At 42.8% G+C, this 14244-nt stretch overlaps 1 protein-coding gene across 1 annotated transcript in view; it reads right to left on the bottom strand.

The window, feature by feature from the left end:
- Positions 1-14244, bottom strand: part of tjap1 (tight junction associated protein 1 (peripheral)) — a gene marked incomplete at its 3' end in the record, with an annotated part of 199719 nt that overhangs the window by 139992 nt on the left and 45483 nt on the right. The gene's annotated exons all lie outside the window — the stretch shown is intronic.

The following is a 14244-nucleotide window of genomic DNA, read 5'->3' as shown; positions in this document are numbered from 1 at the left end:
GAAAAGCTGAACACAAGTTGGTTGCCTTTAATATTCACGCAACCAGGACACACCTCACGTAGACCGAACTGGTCTTACAAGGTAAATTGGTTGCATTTATATGGCGCTTTTATCCAAAGCGCTTTGCAATTTGTTACTCACATTTTAACCATTCACTCACACATTCACACACCGACGGCAGAGGCGACCATGCAAGGTGTCAACCAGTGTAAATTTTGTCAACGAAGCCTTTCCCCCTGACGACAACGAGACGAGACGTCATGTTAATGGGGATCATGTGACACTAACGTGACTAAATAATTCATGCAATGTCGTTGACTACAAACGACGACACAAAATGTAGTTTACAAAATAAAACCTTGCTGAAATCTCTCTCGACTAAAACACGATGGCAGGCCGCCACGCACTCGCGGCACTATGCAGTCGTCTGCCGGCTCCGGGCTGCGTTTTTCGCCCTGATCATCCAATACACTGTTCGAAAGTTGAATTTGCCACATTTCGATCGCCACCACACTCAACCAATTACGTGCTTCGGGTCTCGAGTTACAAGACGATATATCCGGCGAGCGTCATTTGACAGGCCGCTCCGTCAAGTGACCACTTCCGACTGTATACGGTCCCGAACTGACCAATCACTGCTGATGGCGAAAAGTATTGACCACCATTGTAGCCAACGAGCGTCCGCTCCGAAAGAAGGTGGTGAAAGTTGACAAAGAAGTCCGTTGTTGTGACTCAAGCGTCAGAATGAATTGAAGTGGACGGCCATCTTGGAAAATCAAGATGCATACATACTTTACCAAAACCTTTCTCAAGCACAAATCTTTTAATGGATTTTTATAAAGTTTTGACATGTACTACATAAGACTTCAGGCTATGGAACCGCAGTGTTTTTCAGCTCATAGCTCTATGCTGGAACTTAAAAACAGGAATCTGGGAACCACTAAACAGAAATGCGAGTACAAACAACTTTTACTTCAGCGTGTTCAAACCTCTGTTACTCTATTTTATTAGCACTCAAAGCAATCCTTCTTTTTTGCTTAAGCAACTGCAGAATGTTACCTTTCAAAAGAGACCAGGTATAGTATAGACCAAGTATAAAGTATAAAGCTAAGCTCTGCAAAAAAAGTATGCGGTTGTCAAAAACAAAAATTGTCCCGTTTTGGGGGTGATGCTTAACACTTTCAGCGCCAGAGGTCGCTGTTTACTGTTACTGTTGAAAGGCCAGCGCTTTAAAGTATACGAATACATGGCAGTCTTTTCAGGGCTCAAACTATATTATATATCATAGCTATGGATATAATACTATTGCCCATTTCACATCGAGTATCTATCGTTCAATTTGTGAAAAATAAATAGTTTTTCATCCATACATTCCCGTTTTATACCGTGGTGAATATGAGTATAGTTTTAGAGTAATCCTGTCTAATCCCAGAAAACGACGCTATGCAGGAATTAGGGCTGTCTTAAATACTTCGAAGCTTTGTTCGATGGGCATGGGATTCGAATATGAAAAAAGAAATAGAATATAATATTTTTTTTGTTGCAAAATCAACTCTGCCTCTCTTTGTTAAAGCCCAACTTGCAGGTTAAACCCTACTCTGCAATTATGGGTAGTTTACATCATTGGTATCTAATTTAATTATTTTTTTCTTCCATTTGACGCCGGAAATTTCACTCAGAAATGGTTAAAAAGGTCCACGCACGAATAACATGCACAAGCAAATCTAAAAGCTTATCAGACGCTAGCACGACCGTGACGTCACTTCAGGAAACGTATGCCTTATGCCCGTCCGGGTCATAGTACTACTGGATATATGGCGCTGGCTAACGTTAGCATTATGTCTACTGTCGTGAACCATTTTAGATCGGGCATGTAGAGGAGTTTGGGGAACGAGTAAAATCATGTGCAGGTCCTCTTCTCAGACATGTGTGGCAAAGCACTGCACACGCATCATGCAAGCTACACGTTGCTGCATGTTGATCAATGGTGGCCCACTCGGTGCATCACAGTGGGCTACTATTGTGCTAACAACGTGCCGCGGCGTCCGGCTTGTCGGCCGGCATGAGTGCCCGATTTGGGGTGGTTCTCTCCTCTTTGTGTGCCTTTGTCCTCGCGGGTGTCCTGCCGGGGAGCTTGTGGACGCGACAACAGCGGCGGCCGTAGGGTGTTTGAGCCTGTAGCGTTAGTTAGCTCATAGCTATCGTGTACCACTAGCGTTACGGGCTCAAGCACCCTACGGCTGCCGCCGTTGTCGCGTCCATGGGCTCCCCGGCAGGGTACCCGTGGGGACGGGGGTGTACAGAGAGGAGAGAACCATTTTGGGTCGGGCGTTCATGCCGGCCAGCGAGCCGGACGTTGGGATATGTTGTTAGCACAATAGCTACCAAGCTAAGCTATGTTAGCTTCTAACGGTGTATACACAATATGTACAACGACACAATGATTTACATTATTACAAATATGGTAACGTGGTTGTGGCTTTTACAAATAGTGGTTAGCTTTAGAGATGGATGGCTATGATCACGGAGCAATAGTGTTGTTAGGTGAAACAGATACATTTTCATTCGGCTAGTAGTAGCAAGGCTCTCTGCCTGCAGTGCCTGCCACTAGCTGTGTGTGACTCTCAGAGCCCCCTGGTGCCCTGCACCTGTTGTGACGACATAATTTCGATTACACGCGCACGTTATGAACCATTGATTAGAATATCCATGTGCGTGGTGATTGTGTTGGGCAGACAAAATGTTTGATAAAAACGCTAAAACTGGGTCAATTTCAATACATTTTTTTTCCTTCTTCATGAAAGTCACCGTTGGCCTAGTCCACATTGTTTATTGAACAAAAATACAACATGCAAGTTGGCCTTTAACTACAACAAGCAATGCTGTTTGTTATTTAAGATGAGGTCGGACTCGGCACTAACAGATTTGTGTTCATTGTGCTGCTTTTATAAAGCCTCAAATGACGGCTTACAATATTTCATGAAAGCAAAGTGTTTTCGTTTGTCTAAGGTTTAAAAAGGTTTAAACTTTACAGCACTGACAAAGTTGAACAAAGTGCTGTACAAGTCCCACAACATAAAAAAAAGGTCAGCCCTAGCAGCAATACGTGCATTTCACTCAAAACCATGCCGTTTCTCGCCTGTATCAACAATCAATCTGAAATCAAGGCTATATTATCGGTATTATGTTTCATCATGAATGCATGAAAGGGTGGGGGGGTCCCTTGACTAGGATGTACTCCAAAAAGAATATTCCAATGATCTGATCACCATTCCAAGTATTGATGTCGATCGTGTTGCCAACATAATCCACCAAAGAACATGAACCGGGAGTGCTTGATTCTCCTCAATCCATGCGTTATAAACGCTTGTCCTGCCCGACAAAAACCCGGCCCGGACTTTTTAGTTCGACGCACAGCCCAAGCCAAAGAGTTTCAAAGGATGTGCAATACCAGCCGCAAGGCGGCAGGCGGCAGTATTGGACGTTTGCAATCTCAGACCCATTCCCAATGATAACATCAGGCTCCCTGGATGGATAATCAATGGCAATAGCGAATAAAAGAAATACAGACCAAAACCTGACTATACTCGGGTCTGGCACCGAACGTTCGGCGGGTTAACCCGACTATCATCGGGTCTGGCGTAGAAAGTGTTAAGAGGAGGTTAAAATTAATTAGTTAGTTTGTTTTTGCTTAGAAAAATCTCACCCCAATTTATGAGGCTGTATAAAGTGGCGAGACTAAACAAAAAAGACTAAATCGAGACTAAAACGCTCAGACCTGTAGTTGACTAAACTTGACTAAACAAAAAATAGATAATTGGTGACTAAATATGATGAAAACAAAAAAGAGCATTTGACACATGACTAAGACTAAAACTAAAATAAAAAATAGCTGACGAAATTAACACTGGTGCCAACCTGCTCATCAGGAGCAATTAGGGGTTAAGTGTCAAGGACACTTCAACACGCTGCCCGGGAGGAGTGGGAATCGAACCGGGAACCTTCGGATTACCAGACGACTTCTCTACCTCCCGAGCCACTGTCGCCCCTAGGGTGAAAGTGACATGCATGTGAGCCGCCACCGGGGGCAGAGTGTGCGTGAGTGAGTGAGTGAGTGACAGAGTGTCGATGGAGGAGGTATCTAAAGATAACAGTCTCCTGGGCAGTAGCTGGGCTGTGTCTGGGTCTCAGTCCCTCACCTGTAGCCCTGTTACACAGCTGCATGTCCACACTGAAGCACGGCAGCCAGATGGTGCTTTTTAGGTCACTTAACCTTCATTTTCTTGCCAGTGGCGATGATTTGCCATCTGGTCTTTATTTATTTATTTATATATTTTAACGTGACTTTTTCCTCCGATTTTCTCCCATCCCAATGTTAGTCGTTATGCCAATTCCCAATCCCCTTCCTGGCCGCTGCACACTTACCCCCCACAGTCGGTCTGGGAGAGTGGAGGCTATCACGTGCTTCCTCCGACACACATCCAGCCAATCAACCGCTTCTTTTCACCTGGCAGCGCGGACTCTCACTGAGAGGGTGTAACGTGTGGAAGGATCACACTACCCCCCTTAGATCCTATCCGCGTTGAGCAGGCGCCCCGACCGAACTGTAGGAGTCGCTGTTTACAACGACCCGGACCCACCCCGCCAGCTTTCCCACCCTCTAATACAGCCAATTGTATTAGTGTGAACGGCCAGCCAAGCTGGTGACAACGCCGGAGCTGTGAGCTGGATTCGAACAGGCGAATCCAGCGATTCGTCTCCGGTGTTGGTGACGAACGCAATCTCCGCTATGCCACCTGACCACCGTTTAACGTGACTTTTTAAAAGTTTAACAGTTATGTTCAATTGTTACCGAATAGTTTCCCATGAAGTGGACGGTTCAGTATGGAGTTCTAGATGTTTGAAGACTGTTCCTGCTCTGACACTCTGAACATGGCTGAGTCTCAAATTCCCCCCAAAAAATGTGTCTTAAGAAATATTTAACTCTAAATCAACTTGGACACGAGTCACAAATTTGATGACTTCAGACTCAACTTGACAAAAAAAAAAGACTCAACTCGATTGACTTTTAAGACCTATGACTCGTGACTCGTTCACTAGGACTTGAGCTTCATGACTTGATAAGATTCTATACTCCCCCCAAGCCCAAACCATAAATCATGAATCAACTCTTAACTCAATCAGCGCCGGACCCGATGCTAGTCGGGTTTTCTTCGTTATTTCTTTTATTCGATATTTCCATTCATTACAGGCACACGGACATCTGGGTTAACATGGGGAATCATCCTGAGAATGCCAAAGTGCAATACCGGCCGCATCCACCCAGGTGGCAGTATCGAGCACCCTTTGAAACATTATATCTTGGCCTGTGCGTCGATCAAAAGTCTCTGGTCGGATTTTTATTGGTTGGGCGAATGGAGCGGTTATAACGATCGGATTGAGAAGCGTGAAATGCTCCCGGTGCATGATGTGTGGTGGATAATGTTGGCGACACGATCGACACCAATACTGGGACTCGCGATCAGATAATTGGAATATTCTTTTTGGAGTACATCCTAGTGAAGGTAAGGCCTATATGGTATCAATCCTGCTGTGATCCAACCATGACTTAACTTCGATCACAATATATGTGTGTAACGTTACTCTACAACGCGTGCCGTTGGTGACGATCAAAGCATCAAAAAACGACCCCCCCCCCCCACCCTTTCAATGCATTCATGACGAAACATAATACCGATAATATAGATGTGATTTTGAAATAGTAGCGTGTACAGGCGAGAAATGGCAAAGTTTTTAGTGAATTGCACGTATTTCTGCATAGCGTAATTTTCTGGGATTAGACAGGATTACTCTAAAACTATAATCATATTCACCACGGTATAAAACGGGAATGTATGGATGAATTATTTTTTTCTTTAACACTATTGAACGATAGATAGTCTATGTCAAATGGGCCATAGTATTGTATCCATAGCTATATAATATAGTTATAGCCCTGCAAACACCGCCACGTATTCCTATACTTTAGAGCGTCGGCCTGTTAACAACACATCACGCATATAGCTCCGGCGCTGAGTTAATTTTCCTGCTCGTTTACGTTCCATCGTTCCCTCAGTTAGCGAGTAGGCAGTGGAGAACTAGGGTGTGTTCTGTTTCACCCGTCCCCATCCCCCCGTCCCCTTGTCTTCCTGACCTCCTTTAAGTGAGTCCTCTGTAGTATTCTGGTGAGGCCTTCTGTGCCCGCGAGCAAGGGCGAGTGGTCGAGGGAATAGGGAATAGGAATTGAAAACGGAAGACAGCTCAGACACTGCAGTCTGTCGGTGCTTTAGATCCACTGCAGCCACTGCTGGGCAGACCAGGCTAGAGAGGACTTGGTGATATTTATTGAACACCATCTTCACACTAATGACCTGTATGTCAAGGTGCGATTGGTATAGAATTAATCATCAGTTTCCAAATAAAACAGATCAGTCCTCTTGTTAAGGACAAAATAATTCACTCGTAGCCTACTGGTGTTTCTACTGATATTTCTACTGATGTTTCTACTGATGTTTCTACTGGCGTTTCTACTGATGTTTCTACTGGTGTTTCTACTGATGTTTCTACTGATGTTTCTACTGGTGTTTCTACTGGTGTTTCTACTGATGTTTCTACTGGCGTTTCTACTGATGTTTCTACTGGTGTTTCTACTGATGTTTCTACTGATGTTTCTACTGGTGTTTCTACTGATGTTTCTACTGGCGTTTCTACTGATGTTTCTACTGATGTTTCTACTGATGTTTCTACTGATGTTTCTACTGGCGTTTCTACTGATGTTTCTACTGGTGTTTCTACTGATGTTTCTACTGGTGTTTCTACTGGTGTTTCTACTGGTGTTTCTACTACTGGTGTTTCTACTGGTGTTTCTACTGGTGTTTCTACTGGTGTTTCTACTGATGTTTCTACTGATGTTTCTACTGATGTTTCTACTAGTGTTTCTACTGGTGTTTCTACTGGTGTTTCTACTGGTGTTTCTACTGGTGTTTCTACTGATGTTTCTACTGATGTTTCTACTGATGTTTCTACTGATGTTTCTACTGATGTTTTATACTGGTGTTTCTACTGATGTTTCTATTGGCGTTTCTACTGGCGTTTCTACTGGTGTTTCTACTGGCGTTTCTACTGGTGTTTCTACTGGAGTTTCTACTGGAGTTTCGTTTATCCTGGGCTCTCAGGAGTTCCCAGACTAGAGCCTATTACTTCCCAATTCATTGATTCTTGCCTTCATTTCTTTTTCATGTACGTACAGTATTCTAAAGAGACACTGTCTTCACTTACAATCAACTTTATTATTAAATAAGTGATGTGATGCCTGGTCTTCTCTAGAACATATCACAGTTTTAATATTTATTTATTGAAACACGGCTTAGTTTCCTCTTCTGCAACATTAGATTGATGTGATTAGGCAGACGACAAGATCTATCAGAGCATCACTATTAGAGGAAATGTCAAGACTTGACTTACTTGTGACATGCTTATCTAGACTTGACTTACTTGTGACATGCCTATCCAGACTGGACTTACTTGTGACATGCCTATCTAGACTTGACTTACTTGTGACATGCCTATATAGACTTGACTTACTTGTGACATGCCTATATAGACTTGACTTACTTGTGACATGCCTATCCAGACTGGACTTACTTGTGACATGCCTATCTAGACTTGACTTACTTGTGACATGCCTATCTAGACTTGACTTACTTGTGACACGCCTATCCAGACTTGACTTACTTGTGACATGCCTATCTAGACTTGACTTACTTGTGACACGCCTATCTAGACTTGACTTACTTGTGACACGCCTATCTAGACTTGACTTACTTGTGACATGCCTATATAGACTTGACTTACTTGTGACATGCCTATCTAGACTTGACTTACTTGTGACACGCCTATCTAGACTTGACTTACTTGTGACACGCCTATCCAGACTTGACTTACTTGTGACACGCCTATCTAGACTTGACTTACTTGTGACACGCCTATCTAGACTTGACTTACTTGTGACATGCCTATATAGACTTGACTTACTTGTGACATGCCTATCCAGACTTGACTTACTTGTGACTTGCCTATCTAGACTTGACTTACTTGTGACTTGCCTATCTAGACTTGACTTACTTGTGACTTGCCTATCTAGACTTGACTTACTTGTGACTTGCCTATCTAGACTTGACTTACTTGTGACACGCCTATCTAGACTTGACTTACTTGTGACATGCCTATCTAGACTTGACTTACTTGTGACTTGCCTATCTAGACTTGACTTACTTGTGACATGCCTATATAGACTTGACTTACTTGTGACATGCCTATCTAGACTTGACTTACTTGTGACATGCCTATCTAGACTTGACTTACTTGTGACATGCCTATCTAGACTTGACTTACTTGTGACACGCCTATCTAGACTTGACTTACTTGTGACACGCCTATCCAGACTTGACTTACTTGTGACACGCCTATCTAGACTTGACTTACTTGTGACACGCCTATCTAGACTTGACTTACTTGTGACACGCCTATCTAGACTTGACTTACTTGTGACATGCCTATATAGACTTGACTTACTTGTGACATGCCTATCTAGACTTGACTTACTTGTGACACGCCTATCCAGACTTGACTTACTTGTGACACGCCTATCCAGACTTGACTTACTTGTGACACGCCTATCTAGACTTGACTTATGACTTGCAAAACTATGACTTGGACTCAGCTCTGCTATAAATCATTAGCTGGTTAACGTTAAATCCTACAGATTGCCATGGCTGGCCAAGCAGAAAGAGTCACACCATATACAAGCGTTGTAACACAAAGGTTAACAGCCATCTAGAATCTAATCTATCAAAATGCCTGGATAATTGTGATGGAAAGACCAAACCATCAGCACCATGTGACCAGGGGTTAAATACCACGGTCCCAACCATCAGCACCATGTGACCAGGGGTTAAATACCACGGTCCCAACCATCAGCACCATGTGACCAGGGGTTAAATACCACGGTCCAAACCATCAGCACCATGTGACCAGGGGTTAAATACCACAGTCCCAACCATCAGCACCATGTGACCAGGGGTTAAATACCACGGTCCAAACCATCAGCACCATGTGACCAGGGGTTAAATACCAGTCTCAACCATCAGCACCATGTGACCAGGGGTTAAAGGGGAGATGAAGCGTTAAACAATATGAGGCTAGTTTGTTTGTTGTGTACCTTGGGTAAGACATGGTCCTATAATCAAATGTGAAATCCTACTTATTTGTCTGAAAACTCGAATGTAATTTCCCCGTTTTTGCCATGGGTGCCGCCATTTTAGATTTAGCTGGATGGTGACGTCACGGTGATGGTTTGGGCTGGGTCCCGGTTTACAGTGCTGGTTAGATAGCTATGTAAATATGGAGTGTCATGAAAGTCAGTCAGTAAATTGTCAACCAAATGTAACGTTACCTACAGAAAAAATATATATTATATAATTATACTATTGTATTAGCTGGGAGATGAAGCGTTAAACAATATGAGGCTAGTTTGTTTGTTGTGTACCTTGGGTAAGACATGGTCCTATAATCAAATGTGAAATCCTGCTTATTTGTCTGAAAACTCTAATGTCATTTCCCCGTTTTTGCCATGGGCGCCGCCATTTTAGATTTAGCTGGATGGTGACGTCACAGTGATGGTTTGGGCTGGGTCCCGGTTTACAGTGCTGGTTAGATAGCTATGTAAATATGGAGTGTCGTGAAAGTCAGTCAGTAAATTGTCAACCAAGTGTAACGTTACCTACAGAAAAAATATATATTATATAATTATACTATTGTATTAGCTGTGAGACCCCCCCCCCACAGTCAGAGCGATAGTTCAACTTGACTAACAAGGTGAAGTAGGTATCAGTTTCCTTTTTTCCCTCCCTCAATAATGTTATTTATGTACGTTATCATTATGTAAACAAATGCACATATGGATTGTTTGCTGCAACATTTCTGAATGAATTGAAGCATTAATAAATAAGCAGATAATTAAATTAGATGTCCATAACATTTGTGTTTTTAAATAAATAAATATGAATTCAAAAAGTTAAATACTGAATTAACGACACATTTATTAACAGGCTGAAAGTTAAAACGAATAAAAAAACAATTAGCCTATTTAATAGGCTAAACACTTCGTAAAATATAGGCTAAGTGGTGGTAAAAGGCAACTTTTTTTTAGGCTATAGACTAAAACAGGCTAAACTTCGTTTTGGCTTCTTGAGTTCACATGTCTTTGGTTTGCAGTGGTGCATCTGCGGGCCAATGTTCCAAGACATATTACATTTTATTTGTTAGGCTATTTGAATACACCAGCCCTAAATGGTGGATTCAAATAGCCTAACAATTATACAAATATATAAATATGTCTCGGAACATTGGCGGGGACACTGGACAGCCAGCTGAAGCGCGTGGGCCATACATCCAAAAACTCCTGCGTCTTTCATGCATTTGACCACGTTTCGGGCATTATCTCGGAGTATGACATGAATATTTTCTTTCGGAATATGCCACATATTCTCGAATGCTGTTGCTATGCCAGCGCTGCAGCAGTATGGGAGCCGGAGAACTCTTGTGAATGCAGGAGCGTAGGCCTGCCACGATAACACATTTTGCTGGGCGATTAATTGCCCCCAAAAATATCGCGATAAGCGATATTATTGCGACCGGTTAGAGCATTTTTTTGAGAAATTTATTTCCCAAAACTTTTATTTTGAAGCCCACCGACCGGACCGGAAGTATTGTTGTGATTATCCTAGCTGACAACTTGTCTCGTCCGGTTGTGTTTTTTAGTTTTAACGTTAGCTACTAACGTTAGATGCAGCTACTACAGGCAATCAACGATGAGGAGGAAGCGTCAAAGCAGTATTATAATAGAATAGCTGTGGTGCGTAGGCACTGCAGCACGACTCGAAAACGACCTGCTATAATAAATTAATTCATGTTTAACCCGTCTCCAGTCCTTTGACTAGCCCCACCCGTTCATTGTAAACAATGATGCATGTAATTGTATTAACGTTATTCTGTGTTATTCTAACGTTACACTACAAATAACGCTACTTGGTTAAAAGGAGCAACACTATTGAGAAATGTAGTTAAGCTATGTGGTGTTGCCCCACGGAGCTCCCGTGCTGTACTCTAGTAACGTCAGCGGCCCGCCTCCCAACACGGACAGTGACTGACAAGGGGCACTGGTTCCGCCTCATTAAAACAAACGCGCAAATAGCAATTAATCGCGCCCGTCAAAATCATTGCATTCATTTTAATTATCGCGGCAATTAATCGATTTATTGCTTATCGCGGCAGGCCTACAGGAGCGCTTTACGGAGTTGGAAGTCTGCGTCAATCCACTGAGCTGTCTGTGACGGGGTCCTTTTCCTCTCCCCCTCGAAACTCACAACAATGATGGCATAGTCGGAATGGTGTTGGTGTTGATTTTATTACCCGCCTTCCAAAGTGCAGCGGTGACATTCCATAATATGTGACATAAACAAAATAATAAAACCTATACTTCTACCTCTGCAGTCTGTCTGGTGGGTTCCACAATAACCTCACGTTGACAGACAAAACACTTACTGTGTGGAGCTCCCCATGTTACCCTTTTTGCAACCGTGGTTCTGGTGAAGCCCCACACAGACTAACATAACACTCACGGCGCTTCCCTCTGTTACCTTCATTGTAACTAACGCAGGCAAGAACAAACACTCCTTGGGCCGCAGGCGCAGCCCTCATGAACACCCTCGACTCCTCCCCCTCCACAGGTGCCACACATAATTAAATTAACCAAACTAAACAGGTGCTACACATCAATTAATTAGCAGTTTCCTATACACATTAAAATAAGACAACATCCAACACCAATACCCTCACAACCCAATAAATAAATATATATACACAACACAACACAACACAATAAATAAATATATGTATGAATGGATATGAATGTATGGTAATATGCATGTATGAATGCATGTATGATAAGATTAATGAATATGTATGCATGTTTGATTATGTATGAATGTATATGATGAGTGAATGTTGTGTGTATGTGTGCGTGCGTGCTGCCTCGGAGTCAGTGACAGACCCACTCTGTCACACTGTCAAACTCAGCATTGACATGGGGCTGACATCAGAGCTCCAAATATCACTGATAAAGCTAATTGAAGAAATGTCTTCTTTCAGAAGGCTATCAATGTGCGAATACACTGCCTGGTAGAGCTTGGGTACAGGGCAATGTCTGAAAAATACGTGCGACCTGGGAGAGTGTAACGCGGTCGTCGAGCCCTATTATTATTTTCTCTATATATAATATATATATTGTTTTATTTGTAGGATATATATTTACTGTTGACCTGATAGTGTTTTATTGTTCGCCCGTATATGCTCCTTGTATCGCTGCTGCTTACAGCGCGCATTGGAACGGAGACAAAGTTATACCGTTAGTTTTGTATACAGCCGAGCCACTCAACACATATTGAACGGAGAAAAAGATAACCGTTAGTCCGAGAATAAAAGTGAGGAGAGAGAGGTGTTTTGCTACAGCGCTGTGTAACGTTGGTGTTGTGGTGTCGCCAAGGGAGAGGAGGGAGGGATATATATAACTCCTCCCGCATCGATCTGCCGACGGCGACGGGCAGGGGATAACGGAGACAGAATAGACCTTTAGACTGAGTTCGGTTGAGGCTGAACTCATATAGCAACCAACAGACTTTAGGTGATAGCCTAATCTATACCTTTCTGTTGAACTCATTCTAATTATTAATCTGGACCTTCAGAACATGCAGTATTATTAATTTGCTCAAATGTCGTGGCCTCACACAGTGCCAACTGCAGGTCTCGCCATATCAGGTGCCAACTGCAGGTCTCGCCATCTCAGGTGCCAACTGCAGGTCTCACCATCTCATACATATGCAGGATCCCCCTGTTGGGGTTGCTCAATGCTGTAAAATATTACATAAATGTGTTTTTATGAATAATGATATTTGAGGAGCCTAATAATATTGCTACAGCGTGCAATTCTCTGAGGTGGGAGGCTCCGCCTCCGGGCGAAACCATCTCTGTGACGTCAGCAACAAAATGGCGGCGCCCATGTTGATTTATGCTACATAAATGGACATAACAAATCGTTTTTTCTTAGAAACGCCTTATTTTTATAACGTGATTTTTTCTGTGGTTTATCTAAATACTAATTTAATGCTATGACTATGTTTATATCGCTATGCTTCATCTCCCCTTTAAATACCAGTCTCAACCATCGCACCACATCAACATGATCCAATTCAGGAGGTGAGGCAGGATTATTTACCCGAGGTCTGAGTTTTACACCAAGGGGCGATTCAGCAAGATTTCAACCCACTAACACGAATGCTTCTGGCGATTCATGGCTGGGGATCCGCCAGGTCTATGTCTGAGAACTCACTAGTCATGGTATTCTCATTACATGCCTACTGTGCCTACTGTGCCTATATGGTGCAGAGCTGCAGCTCACTGGCCACGGTGTCACTTAATAATAATCAATTGATAACAATCCTCGTTTGCCTACCAAGATGTCTGCCAAGGAATACTACTGTATGCATACTTGAGTAGCTTTCTGCATGCTTTTGTCTTAGATAAGTTGTTGTCTTTTTTTTTTTGGTAGGTAGGTAGTATACAGTGTTGGCTATCTGCATAGTTATTTTTAGGTAGGTAGTATACGGTGTTAGCTTTCGACATACAGTTTTATAGGTATGTAATATACAGCGTTGGCTTTCTGCATACGGTATATTTTAGGTACTGTATATAGTATGAGGGAGACATGCTACCTCTGTCCCCAGGATGTGTCTAGACTCAGGATCAGCTGATCTCCCAGGGGACCAGGAGGTCATGTGACAGGTTGGCTGGCTGGGATTGATGGCCAGGTGTCAACATGACTTACCTCCTACAGGGAGGAGCCTCTAATCCTCACACGCCAGGGACCAGGGCTTCCCACACAGGAGACACGACTGTCTCCACTGGTTACCTTGTGTAACCAATTGTAATGTAATTGCAATGTAAATGTCTATTATTATCTGATGACCATTGTGAGAAGTGTGACCATGCTGTCCTGATTGGTACATTATGATTTAACTGCACTATGAATGCATTGTTTTGTACATTATGATTTAACTGCACTATGAATGAATGCATTGTTTCATACAT

This window comes from Notolepis coatsorum, assembly GCF_963971535.1.
Source record: "Notolepis coatsorum genome assembly, chromosome: 9".
Lineage (NCBI taxonomy): Eukaryota > Metazoa > Chordata > Actinopteri > Aulopiformes > Paralepididae > Notolepis > Notolepis coatsorum.
Note: the sequence above shows the minus strand (reverse complement) of the source record. Positions and strands in the feature narration are given on the sequence as shown.